Below are 20502 nucleotides of genomic sequence, written 5' to 3'. Positions count from 1 at the left end.
CTTACATTTCAGTTTGTTCAGAGTTTGTGGACTTTTATGATGCTTTCATTTTTGAGGAGTGGGGTTTATTTATTTATTTATTTATTACTTTAATATTAATTGTTGTTGTTGACAGCCCTATAGTTCTCATTCACCATGATTATATTAAACAGCCGTGTTGGGGAAAATTACTACAAAAGTAATACGTTACAATATTGTGTTACTCCCCAAAAAAAGTAACAAATTAGTTTTTCATGGAAAGTAATGCGTAACGTTACTTTTGTGTTACTTTTTCACACCTGGGCTGGGTTTGCTTGTTTGTTTTTTTACTAACAAAAGAAGTTCTGTTTTTGGCAAATGTAAAGGCTCTTTTTCACACCAAAAGTGAAATGAATACACAGGCTGAAGGAAATGCAAATTCACGCCTGAACAGTTAGGGCACAGCTCAAAGAGGAGCTAAAAAGTTCAAAGGCTGTCTGAAATCACCCCCCATATACCCTCAATTCACTAATCCCTACATTAATCCACTAATATAGTCCACTTGAGGAGTGAATGAAAACGAGTGAGCGAATTCGAACACTGAGTGTGCCAGAAGGGCTGCTGCTTAGTTTGTACTTGCTGTTTAATAATTATTTGAAACTTAGCAAACTGGCAGCTCCTGTAGTAAAATGTATTTCAGGCATGGAAACTATGTATAAACCTCAATAAAACAATTTAATAATCAATTAAAAAGGAATTTATACCTGTATGACATTACGCTATAGCCACATTGGACCAGCGGTTTGGAAAATGGATGGATGGATTATTCTGCCGGCGCCATCTTCTGGTCAGATGCGGGAATGCATTCCATATTCACTCTCACAGTTCATTATGGGTATTCTCTAGCCGTTGGCTGTACACTCGTTATTGCAGTGCATTGTGGGATTGAATGAGTGCAATCGATAACGACTATAAATGGCTGTCCCATTAAATGGTGCCTTATTTAAGGGTATGGGAGGCAATTTTGGACACAGCCCAGCACTCTTTCTTCAGCAATAAAAACAAACAAAGAAATGAAACACAAATGTGATGTTTAAAGTAATTTTTGCTTATTAGTATAGATGAATTCAGCTGAAAATTCATTGATTAACATAATTATACTATGAATGTAATCTCAATTTATTATTTAGCATATCTAATTATTAAAACTTTTCTTTAAGAAACTTTCTCAGTAAAATGGACAACAACAAAACACTGCCCTTCAGTGGTCAGAGAATTTTGCTTGGAATGAAAGACAAATTAATTGGAAAGTCGATCCAATTATTTGATAAATAACCAGTGCTAGCACGTGTGTTTTTAATTGTGCAAATGTGTAAAGGACTGGCTAATTAAAATCAAGATGAATTGAACATGTTTATGTAATTTCAGTCCCTGAAGGCTTCAGCTGATTCACATTAAGGAATTCTCTTAGAATGTGTTTTGTAGAGTGAAACCTTAGAAATCGTATTGAATCTTAGTGTAATAATTCCATAATAATTGTATTTGTTTACAACATTACATTGTCAGACAAAGCCACTCCTCCACCTTCTCCCAATGTGAGAGTTCATTTGAACAATATCTCAACTCTGTAGCTCCAGCTTGATGGATTGAATGGCTGTCCTCTAATCTTGGCAGCCGGCTCAAATTAAATAGAAGCTTTATATCAAACTGATGTCACATAACATTAAAGAAGTGAAGCGCTCAGGTGCGGGCAGAGATGACAACCAGTGGCAAGGTGCCAAAAGCTGACAGTGACCTGAAAGCAGAAGTGAGGGAGAGGAATGAAATTATCATTGAAAAATGACAAGCCCTTCAAAATCCTTTTCACAATGTGGTTTTGACTTGTCTGCCGGCTTATGTGCTCTGTGCATACTAAACAGCTCCTTGAAAGACCCAGAGCAGAGCTTGTGAAATGTGGTCTAGTAATGGGACGTTCAAAATATCAGAGTTCAGAGATGAAGTGTGAGTTTTATGACGTGTGACTGAAGAACACAAAGTATGTGTTTTGCATTGCGCATTGAAAGCAAAACATTATATTCATAGTCAGGCCATAAACAAATTAAACCATTCATGTACAGGTTTCCCATGGTCATAGAAAACCTTAAAATGACAAGGGATTTTTAGTTGATTTCTATCCCTGGAAAGGAAATGTAAATGTAAATTCATAAGTTATAGAAAGGATATAGAGAAATGTATGAAGTCAATGTACATTTGTAGCTGTCTCTAACATTTGAAATATTTACTCAAGTTGGATAAATGATTTCCTTAAAGATTTTAACAGTTAATGTTTGTAGTGGTCAAGACATTTTTCAAAGTAAAAAGATGATTATAAAAGCTAGTTATTAGTTGTCCATTTCTCTCCAAGGGGAGTTGGTTTCCTTGTAAACCACTTTCCAAGGATCAGAAGAGGGCAGCAGAGATGCATTTTTGTTAAAGCTCGCAGGCCAGCTTGACCATAACTGCTGAAATAAACACTTGTTTTGTGCAAGAATTTTTCTTTGAGAATTTTGCCATCATCTTAATGATATATGTCTGTGATTCCCATGAGAACAGACGCCACTGAAGCAAAAGTATTCTTGTTAAGATATCTCAATAAAACGTTGTTAATGTCTTTTCTTTCTCAAAGTCATTTAAGCTGTTTCTGAGCTTTGTAATGGAGTCTAACTTTCAAATGACTTGAAATAATCATAAAGGGGGTAGTGAAGCTCAGAAAATGATTATTTTTATTAAAGAATGACAAAAATAGACTTTTTTTTTTTTTTTTTTTTTTGAAGAATACTGGTTGCTCTGAAAAATCTGGAAGGGTTGTACTGGTTGCCCTTTTCCATAGTACAATCAATAGGGACTGAGGTTTTCAAGCTTAAAAATGGAGACAAACGTATCATAAAAGTGGTCCATATAAACTTGGATTTGTTTCACTATCAAAATCTTTGACATCAACCCTAGCTCTCTATAAATATACTGATATAATGACACTGAAATATCCATATACTGATTCAATGATCCAATCATAGCTTTTTAACAGCTCACTGGAGAGGAAGATTATAAGTAATTTAAATTTCAGTTCCTTGCTCAAAGCTATAACTTCGGAAGACTTGGAATATAGTGCCACTTTTATGATACTTTTATTCTGCTTAAAGCATCCATTTGATGCTTCAAAGTGTCATGCAAAAAAATCTTAAACTTTGTTTGTTCCACATAGTCAAACAGGTTTGGAAAAACATGATGACATTTTTAATTTCTGAACAGTCCCTTTAATTAAAAATAGTCTAAAATGTAACTCTTTGAAAGTCTTATTATAGGTTCAAGCAAGATGGATTTGCTTCCTGTCAATGGATAAATTGGTTTCGTCTTCTAAGCACAAACAAGCATTCTACTTTCAACAGCCCTGAAAAGCAGCAATGATTCACTGCATTTTGGAGACACAAACAAAACAACAACTTTTAGAAATGCTTTATGTTCTTCGTCATGCTAATCTGCAGGCCCTCGTGTGAACATGAGTGGAAGAGAAAAAGATCCTGGACCTGTTGACCTACAATCTTCACATTCCGTCTTACCCAGTCTCCGAGATCTTTGATGCCACAAAAACAAAGAGGGAGTGGCATCCATAAGCTTCTGGAATTTATGTGTAAACCCATACAGATGGCACTCCATCAGAGTCGCCATTCATGCGAGTGGTCAACTTTATATGGGAAGCTGAAAAGAGAAGAATTTCAAGCAAGAGAACGGGAAATTTGTCTGGATCGTCAAAAGGAAAAGTGCCTCATACTTCTGCAAAAGACTTTGATGTCACACAAGATGATTGAGAGATGGGGAGGCATGGTTTGATTTAATTTGCCAAAGAATGGTTTGAAATGGGTGAGTGGTGAGGGGAGGAGGTAGTTTTATAAAAAAAAAGTCAGTTCACAGAGAATGACAAAAAGAGCACATTTCAGCGAATGTATCAATCTGCCAGTAAGGAGCCCAAGAAAGAGGGAGTGCAGAGGTCTGAATGACGTGAGAGGCTGAGGAAGAGAAAGCGGGTTGTGAGAAAGCGCTCTGGTTGGCTCCTCTAAAGAAAAAGCCTCCTCTCTCCTGCTGGGCCCAGTTCGGCTCCTGTCCCTCGTCACAATGCGGGGCCTGCCGAGGCCCCCTGCCCCTTGACTGCCCTTGCTGCACTAGGAGAGCATTCCCAGCCTGGCTCCAGAGCCCCAGCATATGGAGGCCAGACTGAGGGGGTTGCTCTCCGCTGCGGCCCCCCAGCAGCAGCAACACTGTCTGGCAGCAGTGTGGAGCCTACTCCTAGAGTGCCGGACATGAGATCTTACGGCAAGGGTCGGAGCTTTACTGCAAGGGCGCACTAAAACTGTTGTCAAAGACAGCATGAAGAGTGAAAGAAACATGAAATATATTCAGCTCTCATTTTACTGAAGACTGGGGGTCTAGTTCAGACTGTCAAACTGTCGGTGCTTAGCTGAAGACGACAAGCTAGAAACACCATTAAATTGCCCCCCTACCTGTTATTAAGCTGCTGTTCACACAACTCCTGATGTGAAAGCAGCTTTACAGAAAATGCATGTCTACAATTACAATTTAGAGTACTGGAAGGAAAATCTTCAGCTTCTATTGGTTAGACTTTATTTTGGTTTTTAAATCATACTTTGAATGTATACATGAAATAATTACTTTTTCATGTGAAGAATTGTTCTAATATGTAAAATAGATCAATTATATGTAAGCTTAATATAGCAAAATGATAAGTCTTTTTCTATGGTATCAATGGTCCATTTTATTCCTTTTTATTATTTGTTTATTCTATATATATTCCTATAATTTATATTAGACCTGCATGTGTTACATGATAAAGTTTTCCTTTGTGCATGATGTTCAGTGGAAGCCCATTGATCTGGGTGAGCAATTATTTTTTGTATAGTTCATTTATTATCAGTCTCACCAAATGTAGATTAATATGTTATAGTGGTCAATATATTGTAATCAGTTATCAATAATAATATAAAATAATATAATTTGGTTATTTATATCGGTGCATCCCTAAAAATAAATCAGAACAAATGTATTCCTTATTTAAATACTTGTTTAAATTCAGCAGCAAGATTTAACTTGAGGACCTGCAAAATAAGAAACCAGGGGGTGAGATGAAGTGGGGTCCAGCCAGGATCTAGTATCACTCTAAATGCCTTTTGTGTAATTGCAGTCAACAGCTGTCTCTAAACTATCTTCAAGTGTCCCTTTGAAGAATTTCACTGTAACTGTAATGCATTGGTTAATGGCTCCACAAAAACGGGCCACACACGCCGTCCCAACACAAGAGGTGCAATCTGTACAACCAAGCACACTTTACTCAGGAGAGCTGTGCTTCTTGGCCTGCCCTCAGCCCTTCAGCTCTGACATTAACTAATGTTGGTTCACTGCAGGAATATGCAGCCATTCTAATGCTAATGGCAGATTTAACCAGCTCCTTATCCTCAGTGTCTGAGCCTCTGTTCAACTTGATCTGCTGGGAAAAGCGAGCGAAGAAAATGAGAACAGGGAGGTGAGGCGAATAAAAGAGAGAAAGAAAGAACGAGAGAGCGAGGCAACAAAAAGTAGAGTGTGTGAAACGTTATTGTCAAAGCACAGGCACATGCAAGTTTCTTTACTTTGCCTTTGTGAATGCTAAAGAAACTGGTGATCGGTATGAATGCTGCATGTATGCTTGTAATTCTGGGACTACAGTAACTCTTGTTTCATGGTTGGAAAACATGACCCACATGTGCAGTCAGCAAAGCACTCTAGGAAGTGAGAACCCGGCTGAGAGTTTTACAATCTCTCAATGCAGAGCAGCAGAAAGGCCAGGTGGTCATTAAAACTGCTGTAATCCCTTTCATGAATAGATCACGGTTTCTCTCACTGTGAGGAAAGCTATGCATGAGCAGTACTGCAGAGACTAGGGTAGTGTTTGATGCTGGGCCCCCAGGCCTTTTAGCACAGTGGCTGAACCGTGTTTCTGAGCGGATGTGTTAACAGTTTCAGGCTCAATGGAGGGAGAAATCCCCACAAAGAGAGGTGTACAAATATTGTGGGAAATCCGTCCACTCTTTAATATTTCATGAAGCTCCACAATCTATTCATTGGACTTCATTCCTTTGGAGGGGCCCTCATTCAAACTCACTCCACCGCCTCAATGGGCAGCTCTTAATTGAGTGCCCGCTCATTTTCCAGCTCCCTGGCAGATTGTTCCTGATGAAAAGATCCTGGCTCTTCATCCTCCTCCTCTTCTGCCCAAGAGTGGGAAGCAGAAACGAGGGCACGCCTTGCTGGTGGTATGAGTAAGAGGGAGGTTTTGGGGGTTGGTGGATGAGAAATAAGAAGGAAAAAGTAAGGGAGGTGGCAAGCAAGAACATTTGAAAGTTTGTGTATGTTGTGTGCTGAAAAGGCAGAGGTTGAGGGTTGTCCCTTATCCCAAGCGAGATGTGGAATTCATGTACTGAGAAAGCCAGTCCGTGCCAGCACAAGACAAACTGCTGTTCAGAGTGAGGCCATGGGGCTGAGCAATGATTCGGCTAACTCATTTGGGCTCCCTGCTGCCTCTGGCTGACAGAGAGGCCTTTCAGCACCGCTGACAGCACCTCAGAGAAATCCCCCATTCGCACCCTGGGAGCTCTGCATAGTCCGGTGTCAGCCCACACCGCAGCTTAAAACAGTCCGCAAGATAGATGCCGCTGTGCTAATCAGTCGTTTGTGTGCTGTACGGACACCATGCTGGGAATCTCAAGATGCTGAAGAGCACTGAGCACCTTTTTGATCTTTTCAAGTGTTTGTTAGATCAACTGTTTATTTACCACACAGCGAGGCCCCTCTCTAATGCCGTACGTCTTAAATAGGCATAACAGTGAAGTAACCTTCACACTTGTTGCACCTGTTCCCAAGCAAGACAGAGTTTCATTGATAAAACAACAGACATCAAAGCAAATCTTGCAGACCTGCCAAGGTCTCACATTGTGAATTGTTGGTAGTCATTTAAATGAGATTCTGTGAGGTAAAACAGAGCTGAAAGGAGTAGCTGAGTATTATGCAATATAAAGACCGATATGCTTAAACCACAGTGACATTGATGACAACTCCTTGCATGGGTTTAACATAGCACAATCTTGTAACAGACCAAGACGTGGGACTCTGACTGTGCAGTTCACACCATCATGTGAGCCAGACCTGCCCCCATTTGACAGGGCCTGACTGTGAAAATGTGACCTTGGGTGTTATCAAGATCCTGGATATGTCCAGCTGCAGGAATGGCCTCTGATCCCATGATTAAAGGTCATCCGGTAAGAAAAGCTGAGCCTGGCATGCTCCAGCTGAGCCTGCTCACACTAACCCTGATGTGTGTCCAACAGGCTTAGAGCGACTCATGAGGGATGGAGGATGCCTGCGGAGAGGAGTCCAAGGGAGAGGAAAATCCACCACTACCACCCCCTTCTGTCAGCCCTCACCTCCCCGCCACGCCTGGTTTGCTTCCGGGCTCCAACGCAAGGAACTCAGGCCACATGCATAGAAAATGGATTTCTCTAGGATTTTTGTTCCTGCCCTCCACATTAAAGGTTATCTTACACAACATATTTGACTTTTGGAAATGAAAATGTCAGTGTACCAAGCTATGTTTCCAAAAGCAAATCATAGGAATACCTTTAATGTGAGCTTACATGGCTAGGAATGTTGGGTATATCAGTCCAGAATACTGGAAAACTCTTTCAATGCATTGAAGTCTGAGATTTGGGTGTAGAATATTAATGCAATATTCTCAAGAGACAGTCTAAGTGGCACCCCTTATCCATGTCTAATCCTAAATTTTTTGATGAACTTCAAGCATGCACTGTCTGAGAACTTTAAAGAGCCTTAGGAATGTGAATTCAGATCCATTGCCTTGATCCAGAAAGTTATTAAATCCATCACAGAGCTTAATAAACTGCCACCAGCTCACCCTGTCCTCATCAATATCAAGATAATGACAAGAGTGCATGGTACTCAGACAGCCTGGTCAGCTCAACTTTGCAGGTGTTTTCAGAGTCAAGAGCCCTGGAGAGAGCTGAGGAGAGGCAGGGCCAAGCGCACTAACATGATTGCACCTTGCTTGTTAACCTAACAAGCAGGTGATTAATTCTAGGAGCTAATCTTGTGGTACCCAAGTCAGGAGGAAATACCTCCGGTGGCCTAATCCACCCAGGCTTGGCCCAAGACACTCTCTGTGCTACTCAGCAAGGCCCTTTGTGCTGGACAGGTATTAGCCAACAAGTGCGGGTCTGGCCTGCAATAGTTATCGGCTTGAGAGGAGGCCTTTCTCAAAGACGCCAGAGCTGAGAGGGAGGGGTGGAAGGAGGCCACTCTCATCAAGGGTTTCTCCTTTTTTTATTTGCTAGGCTTGCATTTTATATCAGCTCGGAGTGGACATGAAAGAGTCTGGGTCTCAGAGTGGCCTTTGTTTCCCTTTATATCGGCCAACATCTGAATCTAAGCAGTCAGACTATTTGCTGTTCTGATTTTCAATGAAGCCCATTCTCTCACAGCAAGATTTGCTCAAGTTAGGAAGAACTGTTGGAGAGTCAAGATGCCCTTGTTCACTTTTTGTCCAGTAAGCCATCAAATTAAAAAGGGATCTGCTGCAGAGTGTTTTAAGTGATGTTGGCTATGTCTTCTAAGATGGCTGCCTTGACCCACCCAGTTTGGTGTCCAATAAAATGATACTGCTAAGTGGCAGCTTTCATGTTTGGAATATTTATATCCCCCAAAAACAGGCAGTGAGTGACATAAATAAACACAGTGGAGGTTCATCTTATCTGAGCTACAAAGGACATGAGTGTGCCACTGCCAAAGGCTGTAGTGAACTTTGACCCTGCTGGGTCACTGAGAGCGTTTGTCCCTCCATAATTGGACAGAAGGGTCCTTTCGCTCTTCATTTAACCTTTTCTGACTGGTTCTTTCTTCCCTAGTAGCCACAAAGCCCCTGGTCCTGACCCAGTTGTTCCTGGCATATCTTTCCTCCCCCAGCCCAGGCCTTTGAAAGCTGGAGAAAAGCTGGAGTGTGCTTGCCCTGTCAGGAACAATGGCAGAGTTAGTGACCCCTGACCTCAAGGGCTTTGAGATTTCTTCCTGGATCAGGAGCTGCCTTTCTCTATGGTTGGTCACTGCTCCGCAGCTCAAGAACAGAATGAGAGTAAACACTTGTTAAGAAGTGATTCTTCTCCTTCATCCTAGCACCCCATCTCCCATTTTTCTCTCTCCTCTTTCTGTGTCCTTGGTTCTTTTGTGTCCATGTGTTAAAGTTAAGGCAGGCCTCTCTTCTGGCAGCATCCTGACAGTCCATCACAAACACAATGTCCATCCATCACAGAACACACATACTTAGTAACTGTATGTATGTACGACTAGGAAACTGCCAGAGCTGTTGTCTTGCACTGCTGAGAGCACTACTGAAAATTCTTATTCTTTTTTTTTTTGTGCTGATTTAATATATTTTCTTTACAAGTTATATTATCAATATAATAATTTAATTGAAATTAAAAAATTAACTTTTCACTCAAATTAAGTAAATTAACTTGAATTTCAGAATTCCTATGACAAGAATTCCTAATGACAACAGCACACAAGCTACATGAACTTTAGTTATTAGCGACCTATATAGTGCAGAATCTAATTTATTTTATTTTATTCCAGAACAGTTTCCAAAGACGATGCCCACCCTCCACCCCAGGAGGGCTGGTCGTCGAGGTGACCAGAGTGCTGTTCTCTCGCATGTCCAGATGCTGAGCATGAGGCTGTACAGCAGAACCAGGCTGAGAGAGGCCTGTGAACGGTCTGTGAGTAGGCAGAAACATATGGGCTGAAAGAGAAGACCCACTGGGGCTAGAAGCTCCAGGGACCACGGGAAGCTTTGTGTTCGGCCCTGCCCTCCACACCACTTAATAGTGCAAAACAGCATTGTACAGTATTGTCAAGTGCTGCCTGTCTTTAATGTGTGGACACACATGAAAAGAGACCCTCTTCTGCCTTCTCTCTCACTTTCTTTTGCTCAGCTGGTGTTTTAGTGCTTCTCTTTTAACCCATTCTTTCTCGTCAAATCACCTCTCTGCTTCCTTTTGGCCTTTTTGTCCAGTTTGAAATGTTCTCTTGACTGATGACCAGAGAGGAACTAAGTGAACTGATTTCCATGTCTGCTTTGTCTTAGCCATGTGTCTGTAAAGTTGTGGGATAGTCCCACAGATAGCAAATCTCAGCGCTACCGCCTCTTTACCAGTTATGGAGCTTAAAATAGCTTTTGTCTTTAGGAATTGTGGTCTGCCAAGGATAAATACCTACTCTAGGATGAGATTTCTGCAAAACGCCATGGATTTCATTAGGGCTGTTAAAAGGTTTAATTAGGTTAAAAATACTGCTTTTCAATTGGTTCACAGAAGATTTTTTGTTTCATTAAATAGGGTGTTTCTTAAAGCAACACCAAAGCACTTTTCCTCATCGGTCCCCCTACAGGTTGGAAGCGGAATTGTCCATTACTGCTGTCGTAAATAGTTTAGCCTACCACAGCCTACCATCGCACGCACGCTATTTGTTTATCCAGAACCGGCTTTGAAAATAACGATGTCCACAGACAAGGTAGAGTATGTTGCATGATTTTATGAAAGTATGATGTATTGCGACATCAGAAACGGCTATTTTTTATATAGGCTCCACCTATTGGCTATGGTAATGCTTGCCGTAAAGCAAGTCAAATTTGTAGTTTCTTATGTCTCATTCGAACTACAGATCCGCTACCCGATCTGGCAAACTTGCATAGTGCGGTTATAGCCACAAAGCGAATGCAGAAGTGCCGTTCACCCTGTTACGAGTTGATGAACCACTGAAACGATTTTGGAAACATTATTTTAAGGTACAAAAGAATCTTTGGTGTTGCTTTGAATAAATATCAACTGAACTTCAGTTTTAGCCCTTTTGTTAATTTTTGTAGCGATTTAGAAGTTTACATTTACAATTTACAGCATTAGCCAAGTGAAAGTTTCTTTCAGAAACAAATTGGACATTATATCTGAAATACGCAAAAATTAATCCGAATCAAATCAGGAGCTTATGAACCTAAATCAAAACAGGAAATCCGTATCAATACCCATGTACATTGATGTTCCATCAATATCTATCAAATGTTTATAGGTGCACTCAGTAGTTTTTCACTATTTTTAAAAATACTTTCACTAATGAAATAGCTTAATCGCAAATGACTGTTAATAGTCCAGTTCTACAGTGGTTTCGCTAACTGAAAACCTTTGTTTTTGCAGTGCAAAAGAGCCAAATTATCCTCCATCCCTCATGAGTCGCAAACCTGAGTGCGCATTTAATTAATTTAAAAAAAGCAACAAATTGTGATGACCAAAACTGCTAAAACACATTTCGCCTTCTCATTTTTGATACACAAAGCAATGCTGATAGTTCAGACATAAGGATTCATAAAGAAGCATTCTTTACGCCTGAACTGTTTTCATTTGCATTTTAAATACAAAGCACTACACATCCCAATCTTGTCATTATATTACTTAGAGGTCAGCTGTTTGGAAAGATTACAAATATTATAAGGACACTGATTTACAGCTGAACGTGGGGTGACCCATCCCCTTTAAAGCTTCCTGACTTGTTGGGCCTATAAAGCTGTCTCTGGCTCTATGAGGAGTGAAATACATTCCCATTTAATTGACAGATATCCAAAACAGCTGGCTGGCTGCTTTTCACAAGATGGCATGTCTGCACACTTTTACTTCTTTATAGTTCTGTGTCTAGAGTGTCACAGATGTGACCCTGTCTGCTATCGTAACCACACTGTTCTTTAACACTCTTTTCTTCACAAATACTTTCCGCCCCATTTCACCTGTCTGTGACACACCCTTTCGCCACACACACATGGATAAGTGCACCCATTGCCACAGTAGTCGACCCTTAAGACCCCCAGGTTTTCTTTGTTTTTAGATTTATGGGTTATATTATCTGATTTGCTTAGATTAAAGGAAATGCATATATATCTACTATTGTCTCTGCTTCATACAAAGCATCTCTTTCACACATTATTATAAAACATTAAATGATTTTACCATTTTTCTTGAATATTTACAATTTGTAAACTCTTTTCTTTGTAGTCTGACCAGAAAAGAAAAAAAAAACCCACATAATTATTGTTTTTTATGCTGTTGAATGAATTTTATGCTGTGATAAATATGTTTACACTGGATACTGTCCTCAGTGGTGAAACATCCATTGATTAAAGTAAAAGCTACTGCAAAAAATCTAATCTGATCACATGTAACTTACAATTTGAATAGTCATTGCATTACAACGATAGCTATATAGAGATGGCAAAATCAGATTTCACCTACAATGAACAAAGTCATAAAACACTTTATCCCATAATCTATCTGGCAAGAACCCACTGTACTCCAAAATGCTCAAATACAAACATACCTCATCTCTCAAACACCGTATAATCCCTTCCTATCGTACCCATATATTAATTTTCCCTGTAATGTACACAATGACTTCAGTGGCACTGGAATCTGCTAATGGTTAATCATCTGCCCTGCCACACTGTGGTTTTGTGATTACGCTTGAGAACACTGGGGTGCTAATGGAAGAGAGGCCGGGCAGGCCTGACCCTGTCATTACCTTAATGTGGGCCTGGGATCTCCCGCCTTGCCTCCTGCCACCATCAAATGAGCCTCACACATGCTAATGCCAGTCCTTTGATTGTTGCGCTAAATGAAAATTAATTGATTCTCATTCAAGTCTCTTGTCAGCTCCCTGTTTTCTCCACCGTGTGCTCTTTCTTTTTGGACCTGGCCACTCAACAATACACACCGCAGCCTTCTCCCCAATGCATTCTAAAGCATGGAAATGTACTTGCAGACTCCAGAGATACAAAAGAAAGCGAGCCGAGCAAATACAGCGTCTTGTCATTTGGTTATGTATGTGTGTCGCCCTTTGGTTAGCAATGCCCTACCTGTAGGTTCTTCAGATTCCCTTTTGTCTATGCTAACACGCTGTGAGGAGTATAGTACTGGGTGACAGAATGTGAAACTCTGTGGGTTGGTCGTCGGTCATAATGCGCAGTCCATGGTGTCCTGATGGGACCACTTAATATGGAGAACAGTGAAACAAAAACAAATTCCGTTATGTCTATGAATCATTTGCAGTCACATTGTCGAATGTTGCCAAGTATAAAGGATTTAAATTACGGTTTTGCACCAATAGAGCAGAAGCTTCTTTTACAAAAGTTCCTTGTGAGGCCTTTCTCTTCTCATGATGTGCCAAAGGTCTTGCCAACATGGATGAGAAATCTTAAAGGGATAGCTCAAAGAAAAAATGTCATTGTCATCATTTATGTTGTACTAAAACTGACTTTCTTACTTCCAGAGTACGAAAAAAAGTATTTTAAAAATACATTTTTGTCAGTATAATAAAAGTGAATGAGGACTGGGGTCATCAAGATCCAAAATGGAAAAAAGCACCGTAAATGTATATTTATATTTCTTGTCATCTTTGTCAACATTCTGTGAGGAAAATGATTTGTTACTTGTTAGAAATCTCAACTGAAGATCTTCATGTAAGGAGTAATAAACTTGACATCATTCTTCTGAATGATTTTTTGTATTCCCCCAGTGAATCAGTTTATCTCGTTCACAAAACTGGTCTGAATGCGGTACTTGAATCAACTCATTGAATTAGGACTTAAATTTCAGACTGTTCATCACACAAAGCTATCATATCAATTCAAAAAACTTGAAATGTGATGTTTCAGTCATTAGGAACACTTTTATTTCATTTTGCTTACTTTTTGAAGCTTTCAGTTCAATTAATGGAAAAGAGGACCAGAACATACTTCAATAATTCTTTATTTGGTGTTTGGTTTGAACGAACATAAGGATGAGCGATGACTCAATGTCCACAATGGAATAACTATTCCAGAAGGAGTTTCCTCACATGCAGTTTGTCCACAGAGGATTTAACTCCAAACATCTGAGTAAGTTCACCAGTGTCCTCATGCTTTGCTGCAGTTCTAATGGACTGTGATAAATGAATGTGCTGCAGATACACAGAGGAAAGAATCTCCTCAGTCTCTCTCCATTGTCCCTGCAGCCTGTTTGTTTGTCGATCGATTGCCTTCCATTTTCCCTGTGATTAACCAACCCTCCCCTGCTCTCCTCTTCTTTTCTTTTCCTGGGCGAGGGAACAAAATGGAGGGCTGGTGAAACATTAACCAGGTTGTGGTGGCTGACACTGATGGAATGAGACAGGAGTGTGATGGTCCTGTCGTCCGGTCTGAGGAAGGATTGTCCTCAGCTCCGGCTCAGTTGTCTGAGGTCAGCTCAGAGGTCACTGTGGGCGTAACGCCCAGATTAATTTAAGGATGGGATGGAGAATAGTCACTAAAACGGCCTTTGATTTATAAATCTGACACCAAAACGAAGCCTGTCATGCGTTTAGGAACGGTTGAGCCAGAGAGTGTGAATGTGCAATAAAACGTTTCAAGAAAGATCTTCTTTTGCTGTAGTGTTTCAGACTATTGCTCTCCATGTTATAAGATGAGCGGCATGAGAGCGAAGTAGGTATGAATGCCAATAAAAGGAGCACCATTCGCAGGGCCATCATTCATGAGTGAGGGCTCCATGCCTCCACAAGCTTGCTCCCAGCTCCCCACACTCGTCGCCTTTGTGACACTCTGGCAGAGAGAATCTTCTATAGTGGTCGGAATCAATTCATTGGCCTGACAACACAGTACCAAACCAGGCTGCCGTTTGCACAGAGAAACCCCCATGAAACAGCCCTGGCCCCATCTGTCAGGGCCTCTGAGGCACATTGTGCCTGTGTGAATGTGCATGGGAGGGAAAGAGGAGGTTAATCAAGGTTTGGATGAGGAGGAGGAGGAGGGGAGAGAGTGTGTGACTGAATATGTGGGAGGGGTGCATGACCATTATGCTGATCTGCCTGTTTTGCTGCTATTCAGAGCCATTAGAAGAATACATTCTTTGGCACTCCTTTGGCTCGGGCAGTGTTCTGTCACCTATGCTGCCCATTTTTCAGCAGCAAGGGTGGTCACAGGGCAGTGGATTGTGGGAATCAGGTTAATTAGAGAGGCCGGGGCGTTCGCTGATGAGCGCAAGTAGGAGAGAGGCGTTTTAAGATAATCGAGCGGACCCTTGGCCTGACCCGCTCCTTGTTTAACCAGCCCCGTTGTGATGTTCCCAACAGATCCGTTCTTAAGAGGACCTCTTCCTGCTGGCGATCCCCGGCATACCTTTCATCCGGTCTCGCATTGGTCTTTGCGCACCTGCAAAGTCCCGGTCTCTGCTTGTTTTCTTGTTTTGTTCCCTGTCATTGATAACGCATAAAAGGCCGACAAAGCCTTGTGACTATGCGTTTTCCTCCTAATTAGAATTCCTCCTTTCAGCGTCTCGAGCGACAAACCGTGTCGAAGAAGCGCTCTTGTTCATTTCTCATTCCTGAACCTGAACCACCCCGCTCTTACGGTGTCGGACTGAGGTTCATGTTGGCTCTGCCGCACAATAGGATAAGTGCTGACCCCTAACCCTCTGGTTGACCCGCTCTATTGCGAGGGTTAGGGAGCGATGCAGATGTGGGTAAACTTCCAGAGATCTGGAGAATGCTGCACACTTGTTAAATGGCTGTTTTCCCCCTCGTTATTTAAAGAAAACTCCAAAGAGAAGTGGAAGATGGTTCTAATTAGAATGTGGGGTTCAAGCACAAAGGCTATGCCAAGAGGACAGATATATTCAGCTGATTGGAGTTGCCGGCACTAACTAGCGGCCAGAATGAATGAAGAGCATCAAAGGATGTCTAAAAAGAAAAACAGCGCATAACTTAATTAGCAGGGATCATCGCCTAACAAAATCAAGGCTAAAATAACAGTTTTAGCACAAAAAGAGTGTGCTTTGTTTCCTGTTAGTTCCAGAAATTACACAAATATTATGAGACCAAATCACCATTTAATGTATAGTTGTGTGCCTCAGTTAGTTCATTTCTGCATATTTTAACCCATTTTCCTGGTGTTTGAGTACTTCATGCAGGTATGCTGTGCTTTGGACTGTGCAATGCATTGGCATCTGTGTTTCTCTCACTGCAGCACTTATCATTAGCTGCCAGAAGGTGGCAATCTAGACCAAATCATTCAAACAGATCCTCTATAGTAGTGATTCCCAAAAGGTGCTACACATACCCAAGTGTTTACTTATGTATGGTTCCAGGGAATACTTGAAAAGATTTTGATTTTGTTAAACTATTAAAAAATAAATTACAACATTTAAATGTAATCATTCTTGATAATAACATAAACATTCATGGGAAAAGAAAATCCTAAATGCAAATCTAAAAATAATTAAATAATGTAAGAACATTATCAAAATGTTTGGACTTAAATTCTGCTTACTTGTTTAACAAATATGTTTTAGTGACAAAGTATATCAGTGTATATTAATATTAATCATGATGCTAAGTGACATTTTTTGTTTGCTTGGCACCAAACAAATCAAAAACAAAACAAGCTAATTTAGCTAATTTAGTACTAATTAAATTAATCATAGTATTAAACTGTTTTTTTTTTTTTTTTCCTAAATATGATTGATTGGTTTCATTGCAGGGTTGGTAGACTGACTTGTCTTTTGACAAAAAGTCTATATTCTCTACAAATTTGGGCTAATTTTGTGTTTCATTTAGTAATTTTGTCTGTTGATTAAGACGATGCAATGCAATGTGATACTTCTGTGCTTACAAGAATCAATGAAACATCTTGAAACTATTTTGTGTTTCACCAAAAAAAAGAAAGCCATAAAGATTTGGAACAACATTATGGGGTGAATAAATTCTAATTATTATTTTAATTTTTATGGCAAACTATGCCTTTAAACTATGCTAATGCATGTTTGTGTTAAATTACCCAGAAATTAAGTTTTTGTTTGCATTGCATTGCTCTCATAAAAAAAAACATTATATGATCAATAAGTTATGACAACATGTGTTTTACATTGCTTTAACTTTATTTTAGTTACACAAATTATACAAGATTCAACTCATTTTTTTAAGTCAGTTTAATGTAATTTAGTTGATTGTACTGTGTTTTTTATCAATCGACAGTTTCATATCATTGTCAATAGATAGCCTGGGCTGCGTTTCCCAAAAGCATTGCAAGCCCTGTTTATTACTAAATTTAAAATGTTTCAAAATATGATATGCAATATCTTCAGTCTGTCATTTGAGGAACTTCTGCTTTATTACCACATAGGAACCCTTGTTTCATTCAGGCTAGTCAGTAATGATGCCAGCACTCATGCAGAGAAAGTGGCCACATCTGAGACAATGCCTGGGAAAGCTAATAACATACCATTTAAATCAGCCAAATGGGACAGGAGGAGTCTTCCTTTAAACACTCTCCATGTCCACCTCTCAAAAATGTGGAGGTGCCTGTCGGAGCAGCCCGATCCCGGGGTGTCCGCCGAAGATACGGGGAGCTCTATGGCCCGGGAATGAGACCTCTTTTATTTTTCCACCGTATCGGCATCATAAATGTCCTGTTTCCTATTGTGTGGGAACTCATCTTGGACATTGCTCCTGTGGATGTGGACACTGGTAGCCAATAAGTGGAACATGGTCTCCCATGGGGCTGGAGTCTAGCATTCCTGGCATTTCCAGTCGTCTGTGCTGCATCAGGCATGGAGGACTGGTGTACTCATCACTGATTGTGTTAGGTTGTTTCTCCTGGCGTGAAAGCACATCTGTGACCTTCAGAGGAATGTCATTGTTTTTCCTGACCTGTTCCCTTAGTGATATTTTTAAATAACATCCAAAATGTCTGTTATAACACGTTTCTGTAAAGAAATCGCTCCCAAAGGCGCGTTGCATTGCATGCACGGATTTACCCTTTCTCAGTTTTTCACGAATCCAGTAAATACTGTTGCTAGTGTGGTGTAAACATTGTGAGAGGAATGTAAGGGCAATGTTTCAATTGACAGCTGCTTGTCATGGCGGGTATATTCTGCAGGTGAAGAATTCATCCTGTACAGTGAGAGATGGGTTCTCACAGCCTGTGTTTGCTGTTTAGCTGGTGTGAATTCTACTCACAGTGTTCTGATGCCCTATAGGGTCACGGTGAGAACAGCCTTTCCTCACACACTCTCTAACAGTCTCTCTTTCTCTTCCTCTTTTTCCCACACACACACATAACCGGGGAGTATTAGTGTGATTCAATGCACATATAGTTTTTTAATAGTTGTTATGAAGCTGTCTCGATAGTGTGTTCATGTGCACCAACATCGGGGGAGAATCTAATAATAATGCGCATATGCATAATCCAGAACATTTCAAAGATAATCAGATGTGCTGTGGACATTTTTGGACGCTCACTCAGTTTAGCCTGACATGGAAAAGTGATTTATTAACAGTAGTCTGCCAGTAAATGTGTGAGTGTATCCATGTGTTCTGGCAGACGATGGAATACATTTATAAACACCCGTACACACGACAAAATACAAGTGAACAGAATCATGATTCTTAAGATGGGGTCTATACTGCAACTATCTATCTATCTATCTGTAAAAAAAAAATTCAGATAGAAAAATTCGATATTTTCAGTTAGTCATGTTAAATGTTAACAATGCCATAAATAATGACAACTACATTTGATCCATGTGTGATTTAAAAAATTATGATTATTTGGACAACACTGTGAGATTTTCTGGCTAATGGTGTAGAAATTTCAATGGATTGAGCTGAAAATGATTTAGAAAGATCCAGTATAGGCATTTTAGCTGAATCTATATTTGCAAACATCAAATGGAAGGAGCAGGAACTTTTATTTAACTTTTAACATGCACTTGCTATACTTAACTGTTGATCTTTGAGGTTACAGGACAAAACAGTCATTTGATACACTTTTTCCATGGGTTATGCTTTAATTATATTTGGATGTTACAAACTCTAACCATCAGATCCCCTCTGGCATCTCCCAGCATCGTGAAAGGTTTATGATACATCTCATCAGATCTTTAGCTGGCCCTCACAGCATGAAGTCAGAAGTGCCAAAATCTCTCTCAAAGTCATATCCTTCACTTCTGGAACTACCTACTATAACGACCACTTCAGCCCTGAAACAAATTAAATGACACAACGGTATATATGAGAGTGTGTGTGCATTGTGTTCCAAAGTAACCAAAGGCCATCAAAGCACGCTAGGGACTTGACGCGCCGCTCTAGCACAGGAATCTCCCAAATCACTCATGCAGCAGGAGGTAAGCAGCACATTATTGGTTTGCACTCTTTCCCAGGAAGGTAGGCAGGTCTCCTACCCTTTACTTTAATATACTCGACAACAGGACCTAAGCCCGCCACAGTAGTGTAACTCTCTTCTTTTTAATTAAATATGCCCACGCTGATAGTGAAGACCTTTGCACCTTTTTTATTCAGTGTATTTTTCTGCATTTGTGTTTTCAGAACCCAACTGCTGGGAGATTTTGAGTTGTCATCCTTCTTTTACGGGCCACAAGAAAAATCCACAAGTTTTCCGAATCATAGACCGATCAATTTGTTTTGTGTTGCTTGCCCTTTAAATTCAGTATGTATGAGAAACAACCATTCTCTTGGCCCTGTGTCCCAAAGGAAATGATTACCCAGGATGATATAGGCTTAGTCAGACCTTTGACTGCGCAATTAGGAGTGGAGCCGGTTGAAGCCTGAAAACCTGCTGTGCTCTGGAACTGCTGTCCAAACGCACTGTTAGGCCTATACCAATTCAGACATTAGATACTTTTACCAACAATATCAGTGAGACCTGCACAGCCACCCTACATGAGATTAAAACTACAACACTGTCAGACTGCTTGATAAATGTGCCTTGTGTTACCAAAAGAACTGCAAAAAATTATATAAATCTAAATAAACCCAAAATAAATCATTAAAAACAAGGCACTTTTGCATCTTCTAATGGCACAAAAAATATAAAAATAAATAGTAATAATAGACACTTTATGTAGCCTATATGTTATGGGTACAGTAAAAAAAAGGGAATGGTAATAAAAAATAATAAAAACATTTGGCTGTAGCCAACTCATAAGCAGATGGGAAATTCTCGTTATTTAAAGATTATTAGCTGTAATCTAGCAAAAGGAGCATGAAGGTACAATCACCCCGAAGGCTTCTTCAGCCATTTTAAAACAATGGAGGAATTCACTGAACTAGAGATGACCCATTGAGAGAGAGAGAGAGCCATTGAGCCTTAAGATCTATTGATCCAAAACATTTTTAAAGCTAAAAAATACCAGCACTTCTGTCTCAGATTGTGACATAGCATGTGTGTATGTAAATGAGCGATGTCAGCAGGATTTTTGATGGAGCACTTTGTCGCCTGCTGGGCCGTGGCAGGTGCCTGAAGGTAAATTTGGCTAAATTCCTTTGAACCATTGGCTTAGCTTAATAAGAGGGCTTTCTTCTCAT

This window comes from Squalius cephalus, assembly GCF_949319135.1.
Source record: "Squalius cephalus genome assembly, chromosome: 18".
Classification (NCBI taxonomy): Eukaryota; Metazoa; Chordata; class Actinopteri; order Cypriniformes; family Leuciscidae; genus Squalius; species Squalius cephalus.
The sequence above is the reverse complement of the archived record's forward strand: the minus strand, read 5'-3'. Positions refer to the sequence as shown.